Source organism: Pan troglodytes, chromosome 5 (genome assembly GCF_028858775.2).
Source record: "Pan troglodytes isolate AG18354 chromosome 5, NHGRI_mPanTro3-v2.0_pri, whole genome shotgun sequence".
In the NCBI taxonomy this organism is placed as follows: domain Eukaryota; kingdom Metazoa; phylum Chordata; class Mammalia; order Primates; family Hominidae; genus Pan; species Pan troglodytes.
The window spans coordinates 94047360-94074311 of NC_072403.2; the positions used below are offsets into that span (position 1 = coordinate 94047360).

Sequence of the window (26952 nt, forward strand, 5' to 3'; positions counted from 1 at the left end):
ACTGAAGGGAATGAGTGTCTGTCACAGTGTAAACAAGCTCTTCCTTGTTTTGTGAGAAGAAAAGTGTTAGAAGCAGGAAGACTGTATACATAAAAAAGGAGAAAGGGGGAATGTGGAATATGATAGATCTGTCCCAGTCTGCACTAGTGATCCCAAAGTCAAGGCAGTGAAATCACAGCCACACTTAGAGGCTCAACTTGAGAAGACAGACATCTCAAGGTTTAGTGAACTAAGACAGGGAGGAAATGGAAAAATTTCCTGTGGAAATTTCCTCCCTTTCTTAATCTGCAATACCCTTCATCCCAGTACCTGTGGAACAGGCGGCTGAAGGATGCCATGATGGCAGCCAGTAAATGTTTGAAGGGCTGAAATGTGGAAGATTAAACTTCCTTTGTTTAGAGCAACTCCAAATCAATGGTTCTGAACCATCTGAGGGTCAGTTTGAGAACTGATGAATCTATGGCCTTTCTCTGTAGAAAAATGTAATTTCTTATTACATGGAGAGTCACAGAAAAAAAAAACATTAATGGCTAATAAACACAAAAAGAGATGCTCAATTTCCCTTAGAAATTCAGGCCAAAGTAATAGGGATCTACCATTTTTTAATCTGTCAATTTGGAAAAGATTCAAAAATTTAACAATACAAAGTACACTTGACACTTGAACAACATGGGTTTAAACTGTGCAGTTGCACTTATATGTGAATTTTCTTCTGCCTCTACCACCCCTAAAATGGCAGGACCAACCCCTCCTCTTCCTCAGCCTACTCACCATGAAGATGATGAGGATGAAGGCCTTTATGATGATCTACTTCTTAATGAATTGTTACTAAATTTCTACTTATGATTTTCTTAATAACATTTTCTTTACTCTGGCTTACCTTACTGTAAGAATATAGTATATAGTACATATAATATACAAAATTTGTGTTAATTGATTATGTTATCAGTAAGGCTTCCAGTCAACAGTAGTCTATTAGTAAAATTTTGGGGGAGTCAAAAGTTACAGGTGGATTTTCAACTGCATGTGGGTCAGCACCCGTAATCTCTGCATTGTTCAAGGACCAACTCTATTGTTACGAGTGTGGAAAAACAGGTACACTTATGCTATTGATGCATTATAAACCAGTGCCATCTTTTCAGAGAATGCTCCATACGTTAAGATCTCCCCCATGCCATAGCTTTAGTTCACCTCTAGGCCTATGGTTTTCCAATGTAAATCAGCCATTTAGCTCAGACCCATTTTTAATATTTAAACATAAATAATCAACTGTCAGCTTGACATCTTTACCTGACTGTCTCAAAAATTCTTGAAATCCATCCATGTTCAAGACAGAACTCAAAACTCTCACAAAGTTGGTCTCCTGATAGCATTCCATGGTGGTATGTCGCAACTCCATCCATCTAGTTGCTGTAGTTGGAAATCTCAGCAACTTGTGGGCATTTCCCTCTAACTACTTCTCCCCACTTCCCATGTCACTACACCATTTAAGCAATCACTTCTCATCTGAGTGACTGTAATAATTTCCTAGCTTGTGTCCTAACACTCACTCTGCTCCTCTGATGGCTATCCTCATTGCAGTCAGAGTGACCTTTTCAAAACTCAAATCTAAGTTCACCAATCCGTATGCTTAAAGTCCTGCCATTGCTTTTAAGATAAAGACAAAAATCCTAAACACAATCTGCCAACCCTACACAGACTCATTTCTAACTACCTTTCCAGCCTCCTCTACCTGCTTCTTTCCTTCATTCTCACACTGTAGCACTCTAGCTTCTTTCTCTTCCTTTGAAGTTTTTTTTTCTTTTTCCTGCTACAGGGCCTTTTTATATGTTTCTTTTGTCTAAAGTGATCTCCCTCTCTTCATCTAGTTAAGACTTATTCAGGACATAATCTCAATTCCCTGGAGAAGGCTCCTGTCTCCCCAGTTCAGCTCTATGTTCTTTTCTTACTTGTATATGAAATCATGGGACGATGTCTTTTTCTTCATGGCACTTACAGCAATTTGTAATGATGCCTAATCTATGTGACTATTTTAGTTCTATCTTTTCTATTACCAAACCATAATCTTCATGTCAGCAGAGACTTTCTATTTTCCAGTATATGCTACTTATCTTGAAATAGTGAGAGATGGGCCCTGTGTATGTATGTGTTTCCTTGCATGTGTGTGTGTGCCAGAAAATACCCAAAAGTGTTAACAGTGGTTATCTCTAGGTGATGCACGTTAAACTTTTTATTTTTTCTGCATTTTGTATATGTTATGCAATAGGTCTGCATTTATTTATAACCAGACAAAATCAATAATAATTGTACTATTAAAAGGCTTCATTAACTTAATTTCAGAGGAAATGCCTGCCAGCTACCTACACCAAAAATAAGTGGACCACAAAGGATTACCAGAAAAAGTAAGAAAAATTAGCATCATGAAAGAGAGTGTCTAAGATAAAATAACTAGCTATGGAGTAAACAACAGGACAGAAGAGGTTTTTTTTTTTTTTTAATCTCAATTGGTATCTTCAGAGACATTTGAGGAATATCATTTTTATAACTGGTATGAAAAAGAGGGCAATCAGAAAACAAGATATTTATCTAATTAAAAATATATTTGAGGCCAGGCATGGTGGCTCATGCCTGTAATCCCAGCACTTTGGTTGGCCAAGGCATGTGGGTCACCTGAGGTCAGGAGTTCAAGACCAGCCTGGCCAACATGGTAAAATCCCATCTCTACTGAAAAATAAATAAATAAATACAAAAATTAGCCAGGCATGGTGGTGCTTGCCTGTAATCCTAGCTACTTCGGAGCCTGAGGCAGGAGAATTGCTTGAATCTGAGAGGTGGAGGTTGCAGTGAGCTGAGTTTGCACTGCTGCACTCCAGCCTGGGCAACAAAGCAAGACTCTGTCTCAAAAATAAAAATAAAAATATATTTGCATAAGGGCAGTGAAAAAGCTGCATAATAAAATCTATAAATCTGAAGTCAGTGAGCAGAAAGATAAATAAAGGCAGTCTCCCAAAACAGAAAAAATTTAAAGAAATGGGAAATATGAAGATAAGTTTAAAAACATAGAAAACAGTCCAGGTAATCTAACCTATGTCCAAAAAGTGTTTAAGAAAGATGCTGTAGGAACTATATAGAAGAGTGGTTGGGGGAGAAAAAGAAGGGAAGAAACAGAGAGGAAAGAAGGAAGGAAGGAAAGAATATAACAGTAATATAAATATTGGCAATGTGAAAACACTACAATAAATAAAATCAGGTCAAGGGAAGTGAGAAGTGTAAGTACACTAAAACTTTCATTTCTGTGGGAGTTAATAGATGCTGTGAATCTATAAATCAAAACACAGTCCTTCAACTACCAGAAAAAAACTGAAAATAATAATATAACCAACACATTTAGGAAATCAAGAAAGAAAAATAGAATTGTTTAAATTTATTTTAATCCCTCATCTTATAAATCACTGGGTTAATGCATGTAGTCTAAAGTTGATAAATTGGGAACTTCAAATTATAATGTCAATTCCAGAAGAAGTAAAAGACAATGGGACTACTTCTGGGGAGTAGGACTAACTTAACAGGAAGTAGTAAGGAAGAGATCTTTACTTCTAATTTTATACATTTCAATATCTTGTAATTTATCTGTGCATATGTATACATGCATTATTTCCAAAATGTTTTTTAAAAGTTAAAGTAATTTGAGAGTCTATGAATGCTGTCTTTGAGTCCAGCAATGCCTCTAAAAGACTGTATAATGAAGCACTTGGTGAAGTCTAGCTCCTTTCAGAATTGACTTCACCAAGTGCTAACATTAATGTGCTAGCTTTTACCAAATATTGCTTTGAAAAACCATAAAAAATATTTTCTTGTTTACTGTAAAACTTGTTGAGGACATCATTAATGACATGAATCATCATTCACTGTATAGGGGTCCTTGAGTGAATCTCTTCATGTCAGTGCTAAATGAAGCTTGCTTCTGCTCAAGAATTGTTTTGCTCTCTCCTTGGTTATGTTCACCTTTTTCACCAAGAGTGAAATTTGAAGCCCTACCCCAGTGTATTAGTCTGTTCTCACACTGCTGGTAAAGACAACCTGGGACTGGGTAGTTTATAAAGAAAAAGAGGTTTAATGGACTTACAGTGCCACGTGGCTGGGGAGGCCTCACAATCATGGTGGAAGGCAAAAGGCATATCTTACATGGCGGCAGGCGAGAGAGAATCAGAGAGCCAATCGAAAAAGGAAACCCCTTATAAAAACCATCACATCTCATGAGACTTATTCACTACCATAACAGTATGGGGGAAACTGCCCCCATGATTCAAGTATCTCACACTGGGTCCCCCCCATAACATGTGGGAATTACGGGATGAGATTTGGATGGGGACACAGCCAAACCGTATCACCCAGCAATTATGTCATTTTATATGAGGAGCATAGTTGTATTTTCTTCCCCTTGGTCCTGGTTTTCTATTAATACTTTATCATTTACTTTTGTTCCCTGTGATACAAATGTGTAAAAAAAATCTGTAAATTGAAGTGGGAAATAAACAAGTGAATTTTGTTACATAGTTAAATATATTATTTATGATCATTAATAAAACACATAATCCCTCTATGTTCTCAAGTTGTCAAATCTTACCCAACAATTCATTTTGCCATTACTTTTGGGATTATACTGGCTAAATTTAGATATAGTTATATAAAATACAGAGCAAAATATCCTCAACATTTCTTGAACTGGGCAAAAGTTCCAAGCAGACATGCAAAAGAAAAGCTTGAATACGATAAATATAAATGCCAAATATAAAGAAAAAATTGCCAATAGCTAGAGCAGTCCAAAGATGGGAATGGGCTGCCCTGTCCCCAGGAATTTGCCCTCTTATGAGACTTTAGACTGCTTTCTGATGGAGGTAGAGAGACAGAACACGTTAGATACTCCTCACTAGCAAACACTACCACAGTATCCCTGTCTCACGCCGTTTCAGTGTTTGAAAATATCACAGGATTCTATTGCAAATGTTCAGGGTGGTAGATCCAATGTCTAAATCTCTCCGCTACCCTTTCCATCTCCCCTATTTGAAGGTAAGCATTAGTCTCATTGGCTGTTTGCTCTGTCAGTCTCAGTTGTCATGGCAGAATATCTACTCTGTCATGAGTTTATTTTTTGATCTTCATCAATTATATGGATTAGTAAGAAGATTTCTGCAAAGGACAAATAATGCTAAATCAGCAGCCCTGTATGTAACTACCAAGAAGTTATGTACAACATTAATATTGGTGCATGGTTCTGCTTGAGATCACCTCAATGTCTGATTCGGCTGCAGATCAGAGACATTATACTGATTCCAGCTGTTTTGCAAGCAAGTTGTGGTAGTCATCTAATACTTATGACCCCTGGTACAATTTGCAACCCCCAGTCTTCATGACTTGCTGAATTATTGCAGTACCCATTCTTCTTTATCTCCTATTTCAAAGGTTATACTTAAACAGACATGGTTACTCAGCATTACAGACCAGAATTACTTCGAATGAATTGGGAAAGACTCAGGAAAGAAATTCCAGAGAAAGACTTGAATCTTTTAAAGAGTCATGCAGAACAATGTCATATAAGGTCATGGAACAGAGAGTCACTAGACCACATAAGACTTTAATTCTCTGAGAATGGAAACTGTAATGACTCATTCAGACCAAAGGAGGCCGTAGTGCCTAATATCCACACAATTCACTCAGAGTGTAAATCACAACTTATCCTGGGGTGGAGAAGCAGGAAGCCGAGGAGGGCAGAGAGATGAGTCCTGAGTTGGGGTTGAAGTATGGGAACGAAACTGAGAACTGAACAACACATAAACTGTACCGCCAAACCCAGACACATCTAGACCTGTGTTCAGAAAAAATAATACCATCTTTAAAATGTTATCCTTCTCCATGGTTTTGCTATTTTTTGTTTCCTTAGTTCTATGGAGAAATTTCATATTAAATAAAAAACCTCAAAAATTATAGATGCTCCATAAATGATAAATTAGGAAGTGATTCTCCACTTTAACAAAAAGATATTTAGCTCCACAAAAGAAAAGGTCGTAGCACTTTAAAAATGACTACATCCCTTTATACACCTACCTATATTATGATATATCATTTTGTACTAACCAGAATCCCAACAGGAAGCACCATGCTAAATTTATTATGCAAAAATCTCTGTAGCCCAACATTAATTGGCCGTTAACTAAAGCCTTTACCTAGAATATGCTCAATGCTGTGCTAGATGCTGAGAAACATTCAGAAGTATATATTTCTATCCTAAAGTGGGTTAAAGTTCAAAAAAGCTTAAAGTTGTGTTAGAAAGATGAGACGTGCATATAAAGTCGCAAGAAGCACTAAAACCAGAATTTGTTCTAAATGTTAGAGTACATTCTTCAAGAGCTTCAGGAGACTACAGAAGCCATGAAGCCCAAATCGGTATGGGGAAACCTGAAAAATAGAAAAACTAGGAAAAATAGAAAATGAAGAAGCAGAACCAGACTATTTCCCCAGAGGGAGAGAAGAAATTGAATGTATGCAAATTGGAAATAGGTATAGAAGCTAACAAGATAGTCTGCAGACTGAAAAAGTCACTTCCAAAACACAAGGAAGATCCTCCACACTGTGGCTCTTTTTAAACAATGGGCCATATTTTAGATTCTAAATAGACCTAAGCAATTTGAGATGGCAATCCCTTCCACCTCTGCTCACTCACACAGACCTTTCTCCAACAGTTGTGAAGACTGAAGATATATAATGAAGATCAGAATTTAGAAAGAAGTTAACTGATAGCTATTGGTAGTAAACAAGACTTCAGCTATTGACCAGACAGATGATAAAACAGCCTCACTTTTTGCCAATTACATTATCTCCCTTTTTTCCACTAGCAACCTAATCAACCTTGATGGCAATTTGTAGCAAGTGTCGTGGTGACAGTTCACAAAGATTAACATTAGAGCTTTATTTGATTGTGAGTGGGTTGAAGAGACACTAGGTTTCAAAATCCATAAAATTGTTTTTTCATTACTTACAACATAATTTAGTGCTTGTCTGTGTTTGTCCCAGCCAAATATCATTCGCTAATAGCTGAAGTGAGTTCTCATTGACCAGTGAATTGTAAAAATTACATCATCAAAGTTGTTCCATTAAAAAACCCTCTGATGTTTTTTGCCTTCAGTGCTCCAGGTAAAAAAGTAAAGAGAACATTTTGACCTGGAAATAAGAATATAAAAGCCAAGCTGACATGCAGACAAATGGCAGGGTGACAATGTCACCTAATAACTTCTGCCGCTTGTGCTCCTTCCCCCTTCCAACCCTCACTCACACACCTGTTATTTCAAAGTGGTCCTGCCATTGCCAACAAAAGCAAGGATGACCAATGACCTAGGGGGTTGCTTTGTGGAAATCCCAGTTACTGACCTCACTGAAAGGACTGGGAGGGAATATCATCTTAAAGGAGCACTCATCCTAAAAGGATTAAGTTCGCCCTAAAACAAAATCATGTGTGACTCACCAGTGTGAAGTTCAACCTCCATCTTCCTTTCTGAAGCAGGTGTGGTCAAATAGGAAGCTGGTTGGGACTACGCACCCAAATAGGATAAGGATTTTGATAATTTTATGTAGCAAGGCAAGATCTAGAATATCAATAAATCCTTCAGCTTTGCTTTAAATTCAGAATCTCTACTCTTTTTTATGTCTGTAGTTTTCTACCTGGCTGTACAAGAGAATCATCTGGAAAGGTTTTTTAAAATGCTGGCACCTGCACCCACTCCAAACCAATTAAATCAGGATCTCTGAGGGTGGAGCCCAGGCACTGTTAGGCCCGCAACTCTCCAGATGATTCCAAGGTGTAATCAACTTTGACTACCAAAGTAGTCCAAGGTGCTCATTTGGCCTAAATAAGAACCACCTGGGCTGGGTTGGCGAGTGTAAAATCCCTGTCCATGTTTGGTGCTTGGAGCAGAAGAGGTACTGAGAGGGGGCCTGAGGGTGTGCCTGGTCCCCAGGAGAAAGTGCAGACTCATATCAACCCAATTATAATCCTTGAACACCAGTGCAATTTGGGGATGAATGTACAACTATTCTTTTACTTTACTAGATGGCATTCTACTCTCACAAAGAGTTTTATCTTCTTCCCTATTTTACTTATCTATTTGTTAGCAGTGTAGACTCATGGATTCTTACTTTATTTAATGAGTTACAATTTTCTGATGCTCACATTGTCCCAGATTTTGCTCAAGCTAGCTCCTCTGTCCTTTGGACATGACCCCATCCTTTTATTCTGAGCACTTTCTTACTTTCAAGTACCACAAGATGTTCTGGATTCAGCTCGTATACTCCCTGCACCAGCCATGGACTCAGTCATTTCTCCAAATAGCCTAAGTTCCTTTTAGTAAGGAATGGTATTTAGAAACCAATACCTGGGCTCTAGGTTAGTTCATCTGCAAAGCAGAAGCGTTACTGTTTCTAAGCAAGTAGAGCACTCAGAAGTTTCTCTCCCTCCAGTAACCTTTCTGCTCCATTCCCTTATACCGAACCTCTTGCTGTTCAGCAATTTCATTAGTTTCTGGTTTATATTTCCTGGGCCCCTTTTTGGAAAAGTAAATACGTGTTTCAATTCTTTTTTTTTTTAACCACAAGTAGCATACTATATATATTTTGCACTTTTTAAAAAATGGAACATTTTGGAAGGATCACGCTATGCCATTTGATAGAAAACTTTGCTTTTTGTTTTTAAAGCTGCATAGTATTCAATCATGTATGTGTACTGCAGGGAAGGAAAGATTCTTTCCTCATCCATTAGTAGGTTCATGGTTGAGGCCCCATAACAAAAGGCAGATTAACAAGAGAAAAGCATGCCCATGTATTTAATATATTTTAGATAATACAGGAAACTTCATAAGGAAATGAAGACTCAAAGAAATAGGTAAACTTTTGTATTTTTACACTTAGGTTTGATGGAAAAGTAGATAGCCATGGAGAAGTATGACTGGGCAAAAGGGGTATGATCTAATGATAATAAACTGGGAGGAACTTAGAAAGGCCTGTTTGTTAAGATTCCTCTCTGTGTCCCTTTTCTCCAGGTATAAGAAGGGCACCTCTCAAATGAGAGTCTTATGACCAGCTTCAGAAGAGAAGGGTGGGAAGTCAGAAAGTAACCATCTTAGGATTTATACCCTGCTTCAGGGAGAAGGGGGGAAAAGGAAAAATGACCTTCCTACTTCTGCTGTTTCTCAAATGCCCAATGTTTTGGGGTAGCTCATCAGTACCATATTTATTTAACTAACTACCTATGTTTGGGCATTTGTTTCCAATATTTTGTGAACATATGTTTTCATTTCTCCTGGTTAAATACCTAAGAGTGGTATTGCTGGGTCATAGCATAGGCATATGTTTATTTTAAAAATAGCAGTTTTCTGAAGTGGTCGTACCATTTTATACTCTTATCAGGAATGTATGATAGTCCATAATGTTTCATACCATGGCCAACATTTAGTGCAGTCAGTCTTTTCAATTTCGATTATTCTAGTTGGTGTGGAATATTTTCTATGGTATCCTTTTGTGGGTAAAATTCACTTCCCCCAAGACAATGTTGAGCACCTATCCTTCTGCATAATGGTTATTTGCATTGAAATGTTGGTTCAAGCTTTGTTCATTTTTGAATGGGTTGACTTTTTGTTATTGATTTGTAGGAGTTTTTATATTTACAAATTTCAAATATATGTATTGAAAATATACTTTCCAAATCTATGGATTTTCTTTTTCTTTTTATTTATTTCTATTTTTTGAGATGGAGTCTCTGTCGCCCAGGCTGGTGTGCAGTGGCATGATCTTGGCTCACCGCAACCTCCACCTCCTGGGCTCAGGTAATCCTTCCATCTCAGCCTCCCAAGTAGTTGGGATTACAGGCATGTGCCACCATGCCCAGCTAATTTTTGTATTTTTAGAAGAGCCAGGGTTTCACTGTGTCGGCCAGGCTGGTCTCAAACTCCTGGCCTCAAGTGATCCACCAGCCTCAGCCTCCCAAAGTGCTGGGATTACAGGCATGAGCCACTGTGCCCAACCTGCCTTTCTATTTTTTAATGGCATCTTTAGATATTAAAAAGTTAATATTTATGATGTGGATTTTTAAATTTCTTTTATAATTAGTGCTTTTTCTATACTATTTAAGAAATCTTTACTCCAAATTTGCAAAGATATTCTCTTATGTGTTTTAGAAACTTTTAAATTTTAACTTTTTTGTTTAGATCTATAATTTATCTCAAATTAATTTTTGAGTATGCATGAGGTAGTGTTAATACCCTTTTTTTCATAAAATTAAACAGTCTAGTACTATTTGTTGAAAAGACTTTTCTTTTCCCTTTAAATGGCCTTGATCCCTTTGGAAAAAATCAGTTTACCGTGTATATATAGGTCTACTTTTGCACTCTCTATTCCGTTCTAGCTCTCTGTCTATGTTTATACCAGTTTCAAGATGTCTTAAGCAATACAGCCTAATAGTGTAGTCATTCCTTGATCTGCAGGGGAGGAATTCCAGGATACCCTGTAGATACCAAAATCTGCAGATGCTCAAGTCTTTTACATAAACTAACATAGTATTTGCGTATAACCTACACACATTCTCTCATATATTTCTCATATACTTTTAATCATCTCTAGATTACTTATAATACTTAATACAATGTAAATGCTATGTAAATAGTTGATATACTGTATTGTTTTTAAATTTGCATTATCTTTATTGTGGTATTGTTATTTTTATTGTTTTTTTCAAATGTTTTCTGTGTTGGTTGAACCTACAGATGCAAAAGCCACAGATATGAGCTGACTGTCTCTTGAAATTAGGTACAATGAAGCCTCTAACATTGTTCTTTTAGAAGATTGTTTTGGCTATTCTAGAGCCTCTTATTTCCCATATAAATTTGGAATCAGTTTTTTTTAATGTCTACACTTTAAAAATGTAGAACCAACATTTTGGTTGAAATTGGATTCAATCTATATTTAAATTTGTGGAGAATTAATATCTCAATAATAGTGAATTTTCAATCCATAAATGTTCTATATCTCTTATTAAGTCTTCTTTAATTTCTTTCAACAATGTAGTTTTCCATGTTGAGGTCTTGTATACATTTTGTTTAAATTATTCTTGAGAATGTTATGTTTTGAGTGCTTTATGGATAAAAATGTTTTCTTGTTTTGTTTTTTAATTGTTTGTGACTAACATATAGAAATAATATTTTAATATTGATCTTGTATACTGAGTCCTTCCTAAATTCACTTCTCAGTTCCAGTGGTTCTTCTGTAGATTCTTTAGGATTTTCTAAGTAAACAATGATTTCTCCTGTGAATATAAATAGAAGAAAAATAACTTCTCCCTATCTGATCTTTGTGACTTTTTCTTGTCTTTTTGCACTGACTAGTGCCTCAAGTACAAATGGAATGGTAAGAACAAACACTCTTGTTTCCAATCTTAAAAGGAAAGCATTCAATTTCACAACTAAATATAAGCTGTTGATTTTTAGTGAGTCCTCTTTATGAGATTGAGAAAATTTCTATCTTTAACTTCCTGAAAGCTTTTAATCATAAATGGATGTTGAATATTGTGAAGTGTTTTGTCTGCACCTATTGAGATGAATATATGATTTTTCTCCTTTTCTTAATGGTGAACTATGTTGATTGACTTTAAAATTTTAAACAAACCCTTTTATTCCTTGAAAACAAACACCTGATCATGATATAGTCATACACACAGACGCACACACAAACATACACACACACACACACACACACACACACACACAACAACAAACATACTGCTGAATCCTATTTCCTATTATTTTGTGAAGGATTTCTATGTCTGTGCGCAGGGAAGATATTTGACTATAATTTTCTTTGTGTGCAATGTTTTTGTCTGGCTACATTATCAGGGTAATATTGGCCTCATAGAATAATATAGAAAGTATTCCTTTCAGCTCTATTTTCCAAAAGAATTTGTGAAAAGTTGGCAATATTTATTTCTTAAGTTGTTCATAGATTTTGCCAGTGAAACTATCTGGATGTATAGATTCTTTGTGAGGTTTTTGGTAACAAATTCAATTTATTTTATAGAACTATTTATATTTTCCATTTCTTCTCAGGTTAGTTTGATAAATTGCATTTTGAAGAAATGTTTCTATTTTATCTAAGTTGTCAAATATTACTGGTTTAATGCTGTTCATAATATTTCTTCTCAGATTATAACAGTCCTTTTAGAATTTCTGCAGCTCTTATAAATTTACAACGTATCATATTGTAATTAGTGCACAATATGGTAATTTTTAAGTGTGTCAGTTTTTATTTCCACAATTAGATGGCAGGCTTCCTATGAAAAGGTACTATTACTGAATCTGCCTTCAACCTTTACTCTAGTTTAGACTAAAAAAAGGCAAATGTGTTAACCTGAGAGGAGACCAGTCATTATCAATATGTTAGAACCTTAAACTATTGATGTGGAACACAGATGTTAAAAGAAGGTCAGGAAAGACTAAGCAGATAAAATTTGGAGCTGAGCCTTGAAAGGTAAATAAGAGCTTTCTAGAAAGACAAAATGGGGGTGAAAGAACATCTAGACAGAGGGAATAACATGGGCGAAGATGTACAGGCACAAGAGAGCATGGTGTTAGGAGAAGACCTGTATCAACTGTAGGAGGATATGGTGTCAGGGATAATGAAACAAGTATCTAGGAAAGGCTTTCTGGCATAGATGGGCACTGGCCTGAGTGGGGTATGAGGTCTGTGGGTGTATTAATCTGTTTTCACACTGCTGATAATGACATACCCAAAACTGTGCAATTTACAAAGGAAAGAATTGTAATGGACTCACAGTTCCACATGGCTGGGGAAGCCTCACAATCATGTTGGAAGGTGAAAGGCATGTCTCACATGGCAGCAGACAAGAGAAGAGAATGAGAACCTAGCAAAAGGTGTTTCCCCTTATAAAACCATCAGGTCTTGTGAGACTTATTCACTACCATGAGAACAGTATGGCGGAACTGCCCCCATGATTCAATTATCGCCTATCTGGTCCCTCCCACAACATAAGGGAATTATGGGAACTACAATTCAAGATGAGATTTGGGTGGGGACACAGCCAAACCATATCAGTGGGCCTGAGGCGACTAAGCCAGGAACCTCTTATTCTCCCCTCCCCTACAAGTTTACCTAAAAATGATTTTGAATCATGCCTTCATTTGACAGAATCATACCAGCACTATCATCAATGTTATAATCACCTGGTCCCCTGCAGGCAGGACTTGGTTTGATCTAGAGCTCCTCTTCATCTACAAACCACTAATCTGTGTCTCTGTTACTCTTTGCAGTCATGATCATCTGACCTCTTTCCATGGAGATCATTAAAGTAGTATCCAAAAATCTATGGTACAGCATTCTTCAAACAAACATACAAAAAAACCACCTCAAAGGTAGAATTTTAAGGAGGATTACAAACCCTCCAGCCCTTAGCCAAATATTTGACTCTCCCCAGAGAATAACAACTGACCAAAGGGTATCAAGGGATAAAACTGGGGCCCAGGATAGTTCATAAGGTCATGATAACCTGTTATGGGAACTCACCTCCCATTTTTTTTTCTTCTTTCTTATTTTTTTCCTGACATTCTCTAACTTTTTAATAAGACAAATGGTCACACTCCACCCTAAATTTATTAAGTCTGTATTATCTATCAGAATTTCAGTGTCAGGAGCCAATCCCAGACTTTTACTGACACCTGAAGTCCAGTCAATTACTGATTTTGTCACTTCCTTCTCACTCAGCTATGATTGGGGGAGCAATTTTATCACATATGAGGGATGGTCAATAAACTAGATGATTCAAGATTCTGCCTTTTGGGGGGCAGCCCTTTAGTTCTACAGTAATTAAACAGGTCCAGAAAGAGAAACTGACCAGAGATTACGGGTGTGGATGCCAGCACAACAGCAAGCATGAGCCTCTAACTCTCCCTTCTGGGTGACCCTTGAAGTCAGCTGCCACATCCCCAGGAACTGTGTGGTGGTGGCAGAATAAGAGGTGTTCAGAAGACATGAGCTTCACCCAACAGGTGTAACATCTGAGTTCTAACAAGTATCCTTCCAGTTAAAAGTAAGAGTTTCCCTCCTGTTTTCCTGAGAGGTGGCCAGAATCGTTATTATACTTTTGTCAAATCTATGATATGGATAAGTCAGTCCCCAAGGTCTGGAAAAGAGGAGAAAGGACAAATACTAGGACTAGAAACTAATCAACTGTAGGTCTGAAGTTAGAAGGGATGTCCATGCTTTGGATGGAATCCCATCGCTGAGGCAACCCCTCCCTGCTTCCGCTTTTCTTATCAGCATTTCCCTTTTGGAGAAAGCAAAGAAAGAGATCTGGCAGCAGCACATCTGTAGTGACAGTAGTAAGAGAATTATCTTCAGCTGAAATCTAATGTCTCTCTACTAGTCAAACCTTTTATTGGTTCTGATATTTCCTCTCATCGCCACGTACAAGTTGAACTACCCCACTCATGAAGACATCCCATTTCCAACCCCAGATTATTTCAAAGCCGGTAAGTTAAAGCCAATTTTTTTATTGTAGAAGGCAGATTATAGAGATCACTAAATCCAACCCCATTTTACAGATTAGAATGTCAATGTCAAGAGACTGAACAATTCACCTAGAGTTACACTTAGTGAAGAGTACAAGACATATTTCTCACCCTTTGAAAAAACTGTGATCCATCCATCACCCAGTCTCTAGCCTAGATAAATAAACTGAATAACACAAATAAATTGTAATAGGCAACCTTGAAAATGAACCTATCCCAAGGTACTGGGCTGTGCTGATATCATTCAAAAACATTAATTGCATATTAAGGCACAATTATGAGCAGTTATTGCCATTTCTATAATTGAACAGTACAATTCAAACAAGAAGAGTAAGAATAGAAGGAGATAGGCTGGAGACCCCAGCGAATATAGCTTTGTACCTCTCTACTTCCTTCAGATTAAAAATCAGTGAATAAGCATAGGCTGGTATTTGCTGAGAGCTAGATATCATATTGCTAAGATGTTACCAAGAGATTCAATTCTATAAATTAAATAATAAGAACATATGAACAAAGAGAATAGCAGTATATATTTCCTTGGAAGCAAAGACTAAAACATTAACTGATAAGATTTTGCTACTAGTTCAAATACAAAAGCTAATTCTTATTTTGGCAGTTTTCAGTTTATTCCCTACAAGGCCACTCCAGAGAAATCCTCAAAAAATATTTTGTATGCTCTCTCTTCTTTTACCTTTACTATTCCTACTCCACCTGCAAGGACAGAAAGAGGGTTGGAGGGTAATTGTATAATCATGATTAGATTGTAATAAGACCTATTTGTGGGGAAAAGAATTTTCACCATTCTTTTTTTTTTCATGTTAACAACCTTTAAACCTGCTCCAAGTATAAATTCAATTAGAGTGAATCATATATTTTGCATAATTTAATAACCTTTTTTCTTATTATGGAAGTTCTTATAGTCATTTTATTTTCATGGTAAAAAAAATTAAGCAGACATGGACATGAAAATAAAACTTTAGAAAAGCAGCAGAGAACCCATTCATAATTCTACCACCAAATCATTAACCACTGTTAATATTTTGGAGTATATACTTCCAGAGGGTGGTGTGTGTGCGTGTATGTGTGTTTTCAGGTGTCCTTGCCAGTGTTGATGCTTGTAAGGTCCTGGCTTCTTGGTCTTGCCTCAGCCTTATCCTGACCCCTCTGTGGTCAAGACTGATAATATAACAATAGACAGAGCTCCCACCAGCTGGTAGAGTCTGGAACTGATCTTGCTACTGTGGTTCTCTGAGGGCCAAGATGAGCCTTGGGCTCCTGTGAGTATCTGGAGCTACAGCCTTCCCACCCGTTTTGAGTTTGTGCAACCCATGGGACTAGGCAGCTGCCTCACTTTCCTGATTTGTACTTTTGCTCTCCATTCAAGGCCTGGAACCCTGTTTCTCTCAAGCTCCTTGGCTGACACCCAGTACACAGCCTAGCTCTTGCCTGTGGCTCCCTTCTTTCTGGGCCACTAAACTCTACGCCCTGACCCCTTGGCTGCTCTGTGCACCTGTCCATGAGCATTTCCTCGAGACTTCAACTGCAACAACCCACCCACCAAGTCAGACTCCCCCTGGGTGCTGAAATCACCAGGCATCTTTGACCCTAATTGGGTCACTTTCATCAGGAACAAACCCTAGGATGGCTTACCCAAATTTCTTTATTTGCTGTCTAATGTTTTGAGCCATTTGTTTTTCTCTTTCACTTAAAACTCCTGCCCTTTACTGAGCACTGGGTTAAACTGTGGTAGGGCAATCAGTGACAACATTTTAATTAATTGCTTAGCAATGTTGTTTAAAAGGAATGAAAACTTCAGATTACACTCAAACTTTCCTGTAAATGGCTCAGTACCACCTGACACAAATTTGCCCTCACATTATAGCCTTCTAATCCTTGTCAGCAGGAACAGCAGGAAGGAAAAGAAAAGAATAAACAACCAAAGGAGATTTATTAATATCATGTTTTCTTCTCTCAGAGAAGAAAGGGCAAAAAAAAGTGGTATCCTCTCATCCACTAATGGTTAGATGTTGGCTTTGATATGTTTTCATCTGGATCGGAACAAGTGTTCGGGGTACATCTTGCTGCCTTCAAATATCAGATAATAACCCCTCTTTGTGATAACAGAATGGGAAAGCCTATGGTGCTATTTTGCCCAAAGTGACATGTACGGGGGGGATTATTTGAAAAGCAAAAAGGCACATTTGCCTAACAGACAAGCTTGGACAAGTTCAAGTGGCAGAAGAAAAATCCTCAGAAAGGTGTTTTGCGACATGCTGAGCCATTAGTCTCTAATGTCACTTTTTTCTCAGGAAAAAAAAAAAGAACACTGTTTTTGAGATTGTTTCACTAATGAGCACATTGTATTGAAGGGCAGTGAAAGAATCACAAACCTTGTTTCAATCCCAGCTGTCAGCTCTCCACTGGAAGGAAGCCATTTACTTATTCATGGACTGGATCCTAGATGTAAAAAAAGGGAAAGAAAGAAAAAGCGTGTGTAGCTACCAATCAGTGTGAATTGAACATTATTATCTACTAGCCTCTTCCTAGCAGTTTACAGCAGTACCAAATTCCTACCAGAGATGCAGATGAATAAGGAGCAGGGGCTGCATGCTCAGCCTGTTCAGGTGCTGGGCAGGGAAGTGAATGGGCGAGGTTACCAGTGGCAATGCCTGTAAGGAGGAGAGCAGATGCCTCATCTGCTGGTCTGATGGGCCAGATGCTGCTCAGCCCCAGCCTGCCCAGGCCACATAGAAAGGCCAGCCCAATGTTGACAAATACTCTGAGGCTTTGCAAGAGAAGGTGGAAGGAAATTTGAATATTTATGATAATTCTCCAGATTTTTAAATGTTGGCAATTGACTTAAAGAATTTCCAAACCCCCGGCAAGCCCAACAAGACACATATGGGTGCCAGATGCAACCCTTAGACATCTAGTTTGTGAGCTGCGTTCTAGAGCATGAGGAAGAGGGAGGAGAGAGAGCCATATGGCCGGCTGGGTGAGTTCCTGCAGAGTTCACCTGCACACCCCAGAGAATGTCATCTGCAGGGTGATAGGGGTTACTCAGGAAAGCAAAGACACTCTTCAATCAGGTCAAAACTGATCATGTTGGGCACAGTCCTTTACTTAAGTTTATCTGTAGTACATATGTATACTAAGTTATATGTAGCACATATTTAATACTTTATTTAATATACATATATTTACATATAAAAATATATCAGCCCTTTGTATCAGTGAATATATATGCATTTATACATATTCAATGAAACGGTCTTTCACTCATTGTTTATCCCTATATGCAACACCACTCACATTGCCTTGCACATAAAAGGGAGCCATTAAATGTTTGTTAAATTTAATTTTAAAAAATACTTATTGAGCTAATATATGCCAGGAACTGTTCTAGGAATCTGAGATAAATTACTGAGCAAGGCAGGCAAAGCTCTCAGTCCTTGAGGGAGTAGAGTTCCAGTGGTGGACAATCAGACAATCAATAATGAACATAATAAATAAGTAAATTATATTTTGTGATAGAAAGTAGTAAGTGCTACAGAAAGAAAAGTAAAGTAGGATAAAGGGAACTGGGATTACTGGAAGAGGTACTTCTTGTGGTATTAAATTGGGTGAAATTTTGTATTTTAAAAAGCTAAGTATGCTGATAGCTAATATTAGTCCAATTTTAGTCGAATATTTAATATAACTAAAGTGACTCCTAATTTCAAATCTTTTTATTTTGGTGTTCATATACCTACTAGTTGGCAATCCAATAATCAAAAGAAAAGAGTATTTGTTCATTTATTCAGCTTTTCTTTACTGAACATCTTTTAGATGCAAAGTGCCAAGTCAAGCATCAGGCACAGAAGGGAGGACATGGCAGAGACAGTGAGAGAAGACCTTGGTAACACACAAGCCTCAGGAATATAAACTTCTGTATAGAGATATTGGCCTTTTCTCTGCCCCATTCCCCAGGTCCTTATTAAGGACCAGCTCGGCTTTCATCATTCTTCAGAGTAGTTGAATTCAGGGAGGAAAGCAACCTTACAGCCTGTCTTCCCACCAATCCACGTCCATCGGGAGCCATGTCTATCCATCCCCATGGACTTGGGCTGCCTCCTGTGCAATTCACTCCATCTGGCCAGAAACATAAGACCATGGAAGGATTACGTCAATGTGGTCTCCCAGTGTGATCCCAGAAGCCAAGGCTCTCATAACTTTGTGATTCTCCCTCATAACAATATAATTTAATGTGCATATATTATTTAATTCCCTCCAGAATGATACATGGTGTGTGATGGTAGAGACAGGGCAATGACAAGACTAAAGATATATGTCCTTCACATTTTACAGGATTCTCGTGAGAATCAAATGAGCTACGGTAAGGAAGAGCTCTCTAAACTTGAAAGTGCTATTATATTAATTTCAACAAGAGCTAACACTTACCAAGTTGTTACCACATGTCAACAGTGGTTCTACTTTATGTATACTAACTCAGTTAAGGCTCACAGCAGTCTATGAGGTGGGTGGTATTATTTTTCCCATTTTCTGAATAAGGAAGTCCAGACACAGGAGGTTCAATGACTTGCCCAAAGTCACACAGTTGTCTAGTGGCATAGCCAGGAATCTACCCAAGCTATCTGACTCCAGAAACAAAGCATTTAACTCCACTTGTAAATGCTACTACATGATTTATACAAGCATGGTCCATTCCATAATATTCATTATCTTCAATATGCAAAGCACCAAGCTAAGTAGCATGAGAAATATAGAGAGTAAACTAAACCTTCAAGAAGCTAATGAATTTATAGATGAACATTAAAGTCATTAAAAGCACGTTTGTGTACATGGACACCATACATCCACTCCTGTGCTATTTCTTGACTCAAACTCCTTACCATCAGTAAAGCACACATGAGAGTCCTTAAATTAGAGGAAGATAGTTCACATATGAGAGGGCAGAACCAAGCTCAGTGGTCTAGGGGTTCTTGTGAACAGGAGGAGTTATAGATAGCAATAGATGTTAGACAGCTAGAACCTAAATCTTCCACCACCAATGGCCACTCCAGAGATGGCTTTTGAATTGGAGGCAGAAGTAGACAGACATTTCTGTGGCATGTCTTCAATGTCACATTTGAAATTAGATCAATATGACAACCTCCCAAGTGATGCCAAGGAATAGTACACATTCCAAGAGAGCTAGCTTCCTTCAAAGAGGGGTAAGGGGAGGATGTAGGAAGATCCTCACAAATACGTGTTTGCCTCACTCCCACTCCCCAAACACTCTGGTCCAAGCTGCTTTGGGGCCTTTACTGGTCTTTGTGAGGTGGAAGAAAGTGCTGGTTGAAGCCCTTCAGGGGTTCATTTAAAATTCATCCCCCAGGTAACAATAAAACACTGATTTCTAAAAAATATTCATTAAAGCATCAATGCACTTGATTTCATTATTTTACTTCTTAAAACCCCCAGTGAACATTCTATTATGGTTGGTCTCCTTCAGTGATCCACTGCTGAAGTCTTTCTGCAATCCAAAAATTTTTAAATGTAAATTCTAATGTGTATCACTATCTGCATATCACAATAAGGAAAAACAAACAATGATCTGCTTTAATTCTGTAGGTATTTGAAGACATGCCAAGTTAGGAAGTGGTTAGAAAGGTGGCTGTAAGATAAGAGTTGTGCAGCTCAGATTTGGATCTCTAAAATGCACTGTGAAGAAGCCCCCAAGGGTCTACTTCATTCAGGACTCTTCCAGAAAGGTCAAGTCTGAAAACGAAGAAAACTTAGAGCCCTCAGTGTCCACCCTGATTCCTTGTTTCTTTCTCAAACTGTACGGGGGTCAAACAATGTTAGCCTTCTCGAAACAAATGATTACCGAAAATAAGAAGTCTCTTACAAAAACAAATTCAGATGAACCCCTCCATGGCAAACATAAACTGAACCTCCCAAATCTCTGGGCCACTATCACAGCAAATGGGACAACCCAACAGCAGTGATCCAGAGAAACAGTGGACTATCCCAAGTGGGAGGTACTAAGTCCTGGAGAAGCTGAATTGATTTCTCAAGATGCTTGGTTCCACCTGGCCTAAACCCATGGGAATCAGGGGAGCCATCTAAGTAAATGAGGATTTTTGTGCTGGTCTACCAGCGTAGTTTCAATTGTTTCATTTAAAAATCTTAAGGTCTTCCTGTAAAGAATCCTCAGATATTTATACCCAACTATTCTCGAAAATCCCTGAACTCAAAAAGCAAATTTTAGCTTCTGAGAGTTCTCATGTAAATCACAAATAAATGTTTTCTCAAAGAAACTGTACACCACCACCACCACCTCTCCCCACACCCTTGTTGGGAGATAATACACATTAAGTATCTTTTTTATTTGCCAAAAATATTCTGAATCACCTTTAGGTGCCTCAACACATGCTTGCATTGACTGGTTTACATCTAGCAAACCTGAATTCTATCTAACGCTAAATGCTATTTTAAGCTAGCAAACCACTAGCTTTATTGGGCCAGGGGAGATTGATGGGGAATCTTTCAGTCTGGTGTTCAAAAACATTTTACATTCATAAAGAAAGACGGAAACCCTACACACCAAATGGCAATTGCCCTAATTTCAATATTTACCAAAAATGACAACAGATGAAAACAAAGGAGTAAGGCTTTGTTTTCAAACCTTACTCAATTTTCTCAATATGTATGTATGCCTGCAGTTTAGGTCACGAACCACAATCTACATTTTCTATTTGTCTCTTAATTCCAATCTCGAAATTCCTCACTATCCAATATGCAAGTTGTGTCCTCCAGAATTAGGTAAGAAGCTATCTTTTTTGGTGGCGTGTAGGAAAGTGTAAAGCCTGTCATGACAGGTAATCTGATACTGCTAAAATCAGACGGATAAGAAAGGGAAAAAAGGCCGGGTGCAGTGGCTCACATCTGTAATCCCAGAACTTTGAGGCCAAGGTGAGCAGATCACTTGAGGTCAGAAGTTCAAGACTAACCTGGCCAGCATGGTGAAACCCCGTCTCTATCAAAAAATACAAAAATTAGCCCAGCGTGGTGGCATGCACCTATAGTCCCAGCTACTCAGGAGGCTGAGACATGAGAATGCCTTGATCTCGGGAGGCAGAGGTTGCAGTGAGCCAAAATCTCACCACTGCATTCCAGCCTGGGCAACAGAGTGAAATCCTGTCTCAAAAAAAAAAAAAAAAAAACAAGACTGTTACTTCACCCTAAAAAACTGACATGACTGCTTGAAATGATTGATTATGGAGCTAAAGATTCGTCTGTTCATGTTCACTGCTTAGTAAGTCACTTGCTTAATTGCATTTGAATAACTAAATTGAATGTTTTTTCCTTTATATAGCTTTATTGTTGATACTGACTTCCAATTATTAAACAATACTGTAGGTAGAATATCTTCATGACTACAAAGTAAGGAAAAAGTTATTAATCAGGAAAAAAAACTAACTATAAAAAATTAATAAATGTTAATATATTAAAATAAGAATTTGTATTCATCAAAAAGCATAATACTAGAGGGAACAGAAAAACTGCAAGTAGAAGAAAATATTAGAATTTATTTTGAGACGGAGTCTTGCTCTGTCACCCAGGCTGGAGTGCAGTGGCTTGATCTCCACTCACTGCAACCTCCGCCTCCTAGGTTCAAGTGATTCTCCTGCTGCAGCCCCCCAAGTAGCTTGGATTACAGGTGCATCCCACCACACCCGTCTAATTTTTGTATGTTCAGTAAAGTCGGATTTCACCATGTTGGCCAGGCTGGTCTCAAACTCCTGGCCTCAAATGGCCCACTCACCTCAGCCTCCCAAAGTGCTAGGATTATAGGCATGAGCCACTGTGCCCAGTCTAGAATTTCAATGAAGTATTTCTACAAATCTTTAAGGAAAAGGACATTCCAATAGAATGGGTAAAAACCTGAACAGATCTTGCACAAAACATAATATCCAAATGGGCAATTAATGAATGTGAAAGTGCTTAATCTCATTGATCATCAGGGAAATACAAAATAAAACTACAATGAGATATGACTAGACAAACAAGATGACTAAAATAGCATAGAAGGAAAACAGTGTTGGTGAAAAGGTAGAGTCATAGGAACTCACATACACTGTTGGTAGAAATGTTAATTGGGTGGAAAACTGGCAGTATCTGCTAAGCTGAACATATGTGTACCGTATGATCAACACGTGTGCATGTGCTAACCAGAGACAGTACTAGAATATTCATAGAACATGGATAATAGCTGCAAGTTAGAAACTACCCAATGCCTATCAACAATAGAACGAATAAGCAAAATGATATATTCACACAACAAAATGCCATATAGCAATGAGAATAATCACCCTATAACTATATATAAAAATATGGATGAGTCTCACAAACAATGTCAAGTGAAACAAGCCAGATGCAAAATATATACTATGATTCCAGTAATATAAAGTATAAAATTCGCACAACTAGTATAATCTGTTAGAAGTGGTTACCCTTGGGAATGAGGAGGCAAGCAAAGAAGAGGGTTTCTGAGTGCTGGTAATATTCTGGTTTTTGATGTGGGTGTTGCTTACTGGGGGTGATATTTTATTGGTGACACCATCAAGTAGCACACTTGTAATTAGAGTGCTTTCTATATTTATACTATTCTTCCATAGAGTTACTAATGAATAAACAAATTGGACATAACTAACTTGCATTTTCATAAAAACACTTTCAGTCCTCAGAGAACACTGTACATTTTAATAGATAAAATTTGTATTTCTTTACTAGACTTCTTTGTAATTGAGAAAATATATTCTTTCAAACCCTTCTTTCTTTCTTTTTTCAGGTGGGATCTCACTCTGTCACCCAGGCTTGAGTGCAGTGGTGCAATCTCGGCTCACTGCAACCTCCACCTCCTAGGCTCAAGTGATCCTCCTACCTCAGCTTCCCAAGCAGCTGGGACTGAGGTGTGCACCCCCACACTTGGCTAATTGAAACACTTCCTTCTATCACACAAAAAAGCAACAAGTATCATTTACAAAAAATATACTTTTTTTTTAAGAGGTGCAATAATTTCTCTCAGTAAATTAAGTAAGTAATAAAAAGTCTTTTGTGTTAATGATAATGTTTTGGAATACCCAATATTTTATGTTTGCTAAAATACTATTTTCCACATAGTATCTCTCCCTTGAGCCATAGTTGATAAATAGGGCAAGTATTGTTATTATTCCCATTTTATGGATAAGGAAAATGAAGTTCAAGGCTCAGTGTGTCCAGGGTAACAAAGGTAATAACTTGCATTGCCCAGATTCAAAATTTCTGATGGAAAATTAATTCACTATATTAACATTATAAGTTGAAATATTGTAAGCCTAAATATTGTAAGTTGAAAACGAATTTATTACATCTAAACTATCAAACATCATAGTTTAGCATAGCCTACTAAGTCACATGACTGCTTAGTAGATCATTTAATTTTCTCTGTATTTCTAATAATTTGCCTGACATGAAATAATCTCTCTCATGATTCTAGTTTTATTCCTCATCCATTTACCAAAAGCCAAAGTGCTTCTTAGTGAAACAGCCTAAAATATTATTTGGCAAATTTTTTTCTTGTTTGAATATTTTTATGTTTGATGCCAATTTTTCTTTGTTTTTAATCTGGCAAAACCTACCGATAGCTCCTCAGTGTGTTAAAACAAGTGCACTCAAGGTGGCTTACCTTTGCTCCCAGGTAATTAAAACAACACTATAATACCTGGGTCACCTTTGACTTTGTATTCAATGTCTTCATCTTGAAAGTTAGAAGGTTAAGAAAAAAGAGGAGGGGGCTACATGATGAATGTGAATCCAACTATACCGTGGATTTAGAGTCGTGCTCTGAAATCAAGCACAGTTTTCTTTAATAAGGAATATTTTAGTAGAAGAACTAAGGACTTCAGACTCTATACAACTTCTGAATTTTCCAGAATGCCTCCACTAACTTCTATTCCTTGTTGTTGAGCATGACCTATCTACTCTCCCAATCCAGCTGTTAATCTGACATAGTGTTTCCCAGCTCACCTAGAAATACGTCAAAAGCCATAGTTCAAAATGATACACGGATGCTCCTCAATTTATGATGGGATTACATCCTAATAAACCCATCATAAATTGAAAATATTGTGAGTTGAAATGCATTTGCTACACATAACCTATCGAACACCTTACTTTAGCCTAGCCTACTTAAATGTGCTCAGAACACTTACATACATTTGCCCAGCCTACAGTTGGGCAAAATAATCTAACACAAAGCCTATTTCATAATAAAGTATTGAAATTTCACATAACTTATTGAATACTATAGTAAAAGTGAAAAACAAGATGGTTGGATATGTGGTCAAAGGACAGTTTCTACTGAATACATATCACTTTTGCACCATCATAAAGTTGAAAAATCATAGGTTGAACCATCATAAGTGAGGGATCATATGTAATTGCTTTCAAAGAACATAGTACTACAGTGATTCCAAAAATGTCTGTGATGGTCCTAGAATAGTTGCTAAAATAAGTATCAACTATTGTCGTTGATTAGAAGAATCTGCCATGTTTGGGTGACTTTTTAGAATTTGGAAACTGAGGTCTTTAATTCATAACAAATGGTGTTAGGTTTTTTGTGTGTGTTTTTGTGTTTTGTTTTGGTTTTTGCTGCCATAAAAAATTATAGCAAATTTAGTGGCTTAAAACAATACAATTGTAATGTCTTAGAGTTCTGTGGACCAGAAGTCCAGTATGGGTTTTACTGAACTAAAATCATGGTGTTGGCAGGCCATATGCCTTTCTGGAGGCTCTAGGGGAGAATCTATTTCCTACTCATTAGGGTTGTTGGCAGAATTCAGTTCCTTTTGGTTACAGGTTATAGGCTGAGGTAGTTGTTTCTTTGCTGGCTGTCAGCTGAGGGCTATTCCCAGCCTTTAGAGGTCCCATTCCTGCATCTTCAAAGCCAACACTGGTGGGTTGAGCCCCTCTAATATTGAATCTCTCTGACCTTCTCAATCTTCTCCACTTTTAAGGTCTCGTATGATTAGATTGAGCCTACCTGTATAATTTCCCCACTCAAATTCTGTAGCCTTAATCACATCTGCCAAGTGCCTTGTGCTCTGTAAGAAAACATGTTCACAAATTCCAGAGGTTAGGATGTGGACACCTTTGAAAAGCCATTAGTCTTTCTACTATGCCAATTTTACATATCCCTGGCTGAACGATAATTTCCTATATTGAAGAGAATAAGCTTATGAAAAGATTTGTAATAAATAAAATTTTATGACTGGTGAATGAATTTTACAGAACTTATGTTGAAATGTATTCTTTGCTTCATTTATATGTTTCATTCTCATCTGCTACCAGTAGTCTATATGGAGAGATGAAAAAAATAAGTCAATGCTATGAGCTCACATTCACATGTTGAAGCCCTAAGCCCCACTGTGATTGTATTTGGAGATGGGACCTTTGGGAGGTAATCAGGTTTAGATGAGGTCATGAGAGTGAGGTCTTCATGATGAGATTAGTTTCCCTTAAAAAAGAGATACCAGAAAGCAAGAGCTTGCTCTCTCGTGCGCACTCTCTCGGTTTCTCTTTCTGTGTCTCTCTCTCCTCCTCCCTTTCTCTGTCATGTGAGGACACAGAGAGAAGGCAGCTGTCTGCAAGTGAGGAAGTAGGCCCTCATCAGAATTCAACCACGCTGGCACTCTGATCTTAGACATCTAGCTTCCAGAACTATGGGAAATAAATTGTTTTTTGTTTAAACCACACAGTCTGTAATATTTTGTTTGGCAGTAAGAGCAGACCAAAACAGAAAAGTAGATATAAACAAAAGACATACATCCCCTATTTTCAATTTAAGGAAATGTAGTTTCACAATGGAGGTGGCATAACCCCTTTCAAAAAGCAATAAACTTTAGCTTCCATTAGATATCCTCTTATTTAATCACTGATTTTTACTAGGTAAGAGCAGAAAAATCTTACCTAACTATATTGAGATTTTCTAAAATCCACTATCACTAGAATGGTTTGAGACCTTCAAAATATTATTTATAATAATGATTGCCTCTTCTATATGATTATAGATCAGGACCCTGTCAAGTAGCAGTAATAATGTCAAGGAGTAATTTCTTTGAATGTGAAACTAAGGCAAACTATATAAAACTTGCACTAATTTTTAAGGCTTAACAATTAATTTCTCAGGCCAGGCATGGTGGCTCACACCTATCATCCCAGCACTTTGGGAGGCCGAGGCGGGCGGATCACTTGAGGTCAGGAGTTTGAGACCAGTCTGGCCAACATGGTTTGGTCTCTACTGAAA

General features: G+C 37.6%; 2 long non-coding RNA genes across 2 annotated transcripts in view; one reads left to right on the plus strand and one right to left on the minus strand.

The window, feature by feature from the left end:
* LOC134810325 (uncharacterized) overlaps positions 1–23736 on the plus strand; it is a 47050-nt gene extending 23314 nt beyond the window's left edge. Inside the window, exon 3 of the long non-coding RNA XR_010158083.1 lies at positions 23458–23736. This is a non-coding gene — a long non-coding RNA (uncharacterized LOC134810325). The remainder of the gene's footprint in view (positions 1–23457) is intronic.
* The window catches only part of LOC134810324 (uncharacterized), a 295913-nt gene that overhangs the window by 197905 nt on the left and 71056 nt on the right, over positions 1–26952 (minus strand). Inside the window, exon 3 of the long non-coding RNA XR_010158082.1 lies at positions 17012–17078. This is a non-coding gene — a long non-coding RNA (uncharacterized LOC134810324). The remainder of the gene's footprint in view (positions 1–17011; positions 17079–26952) is intronic.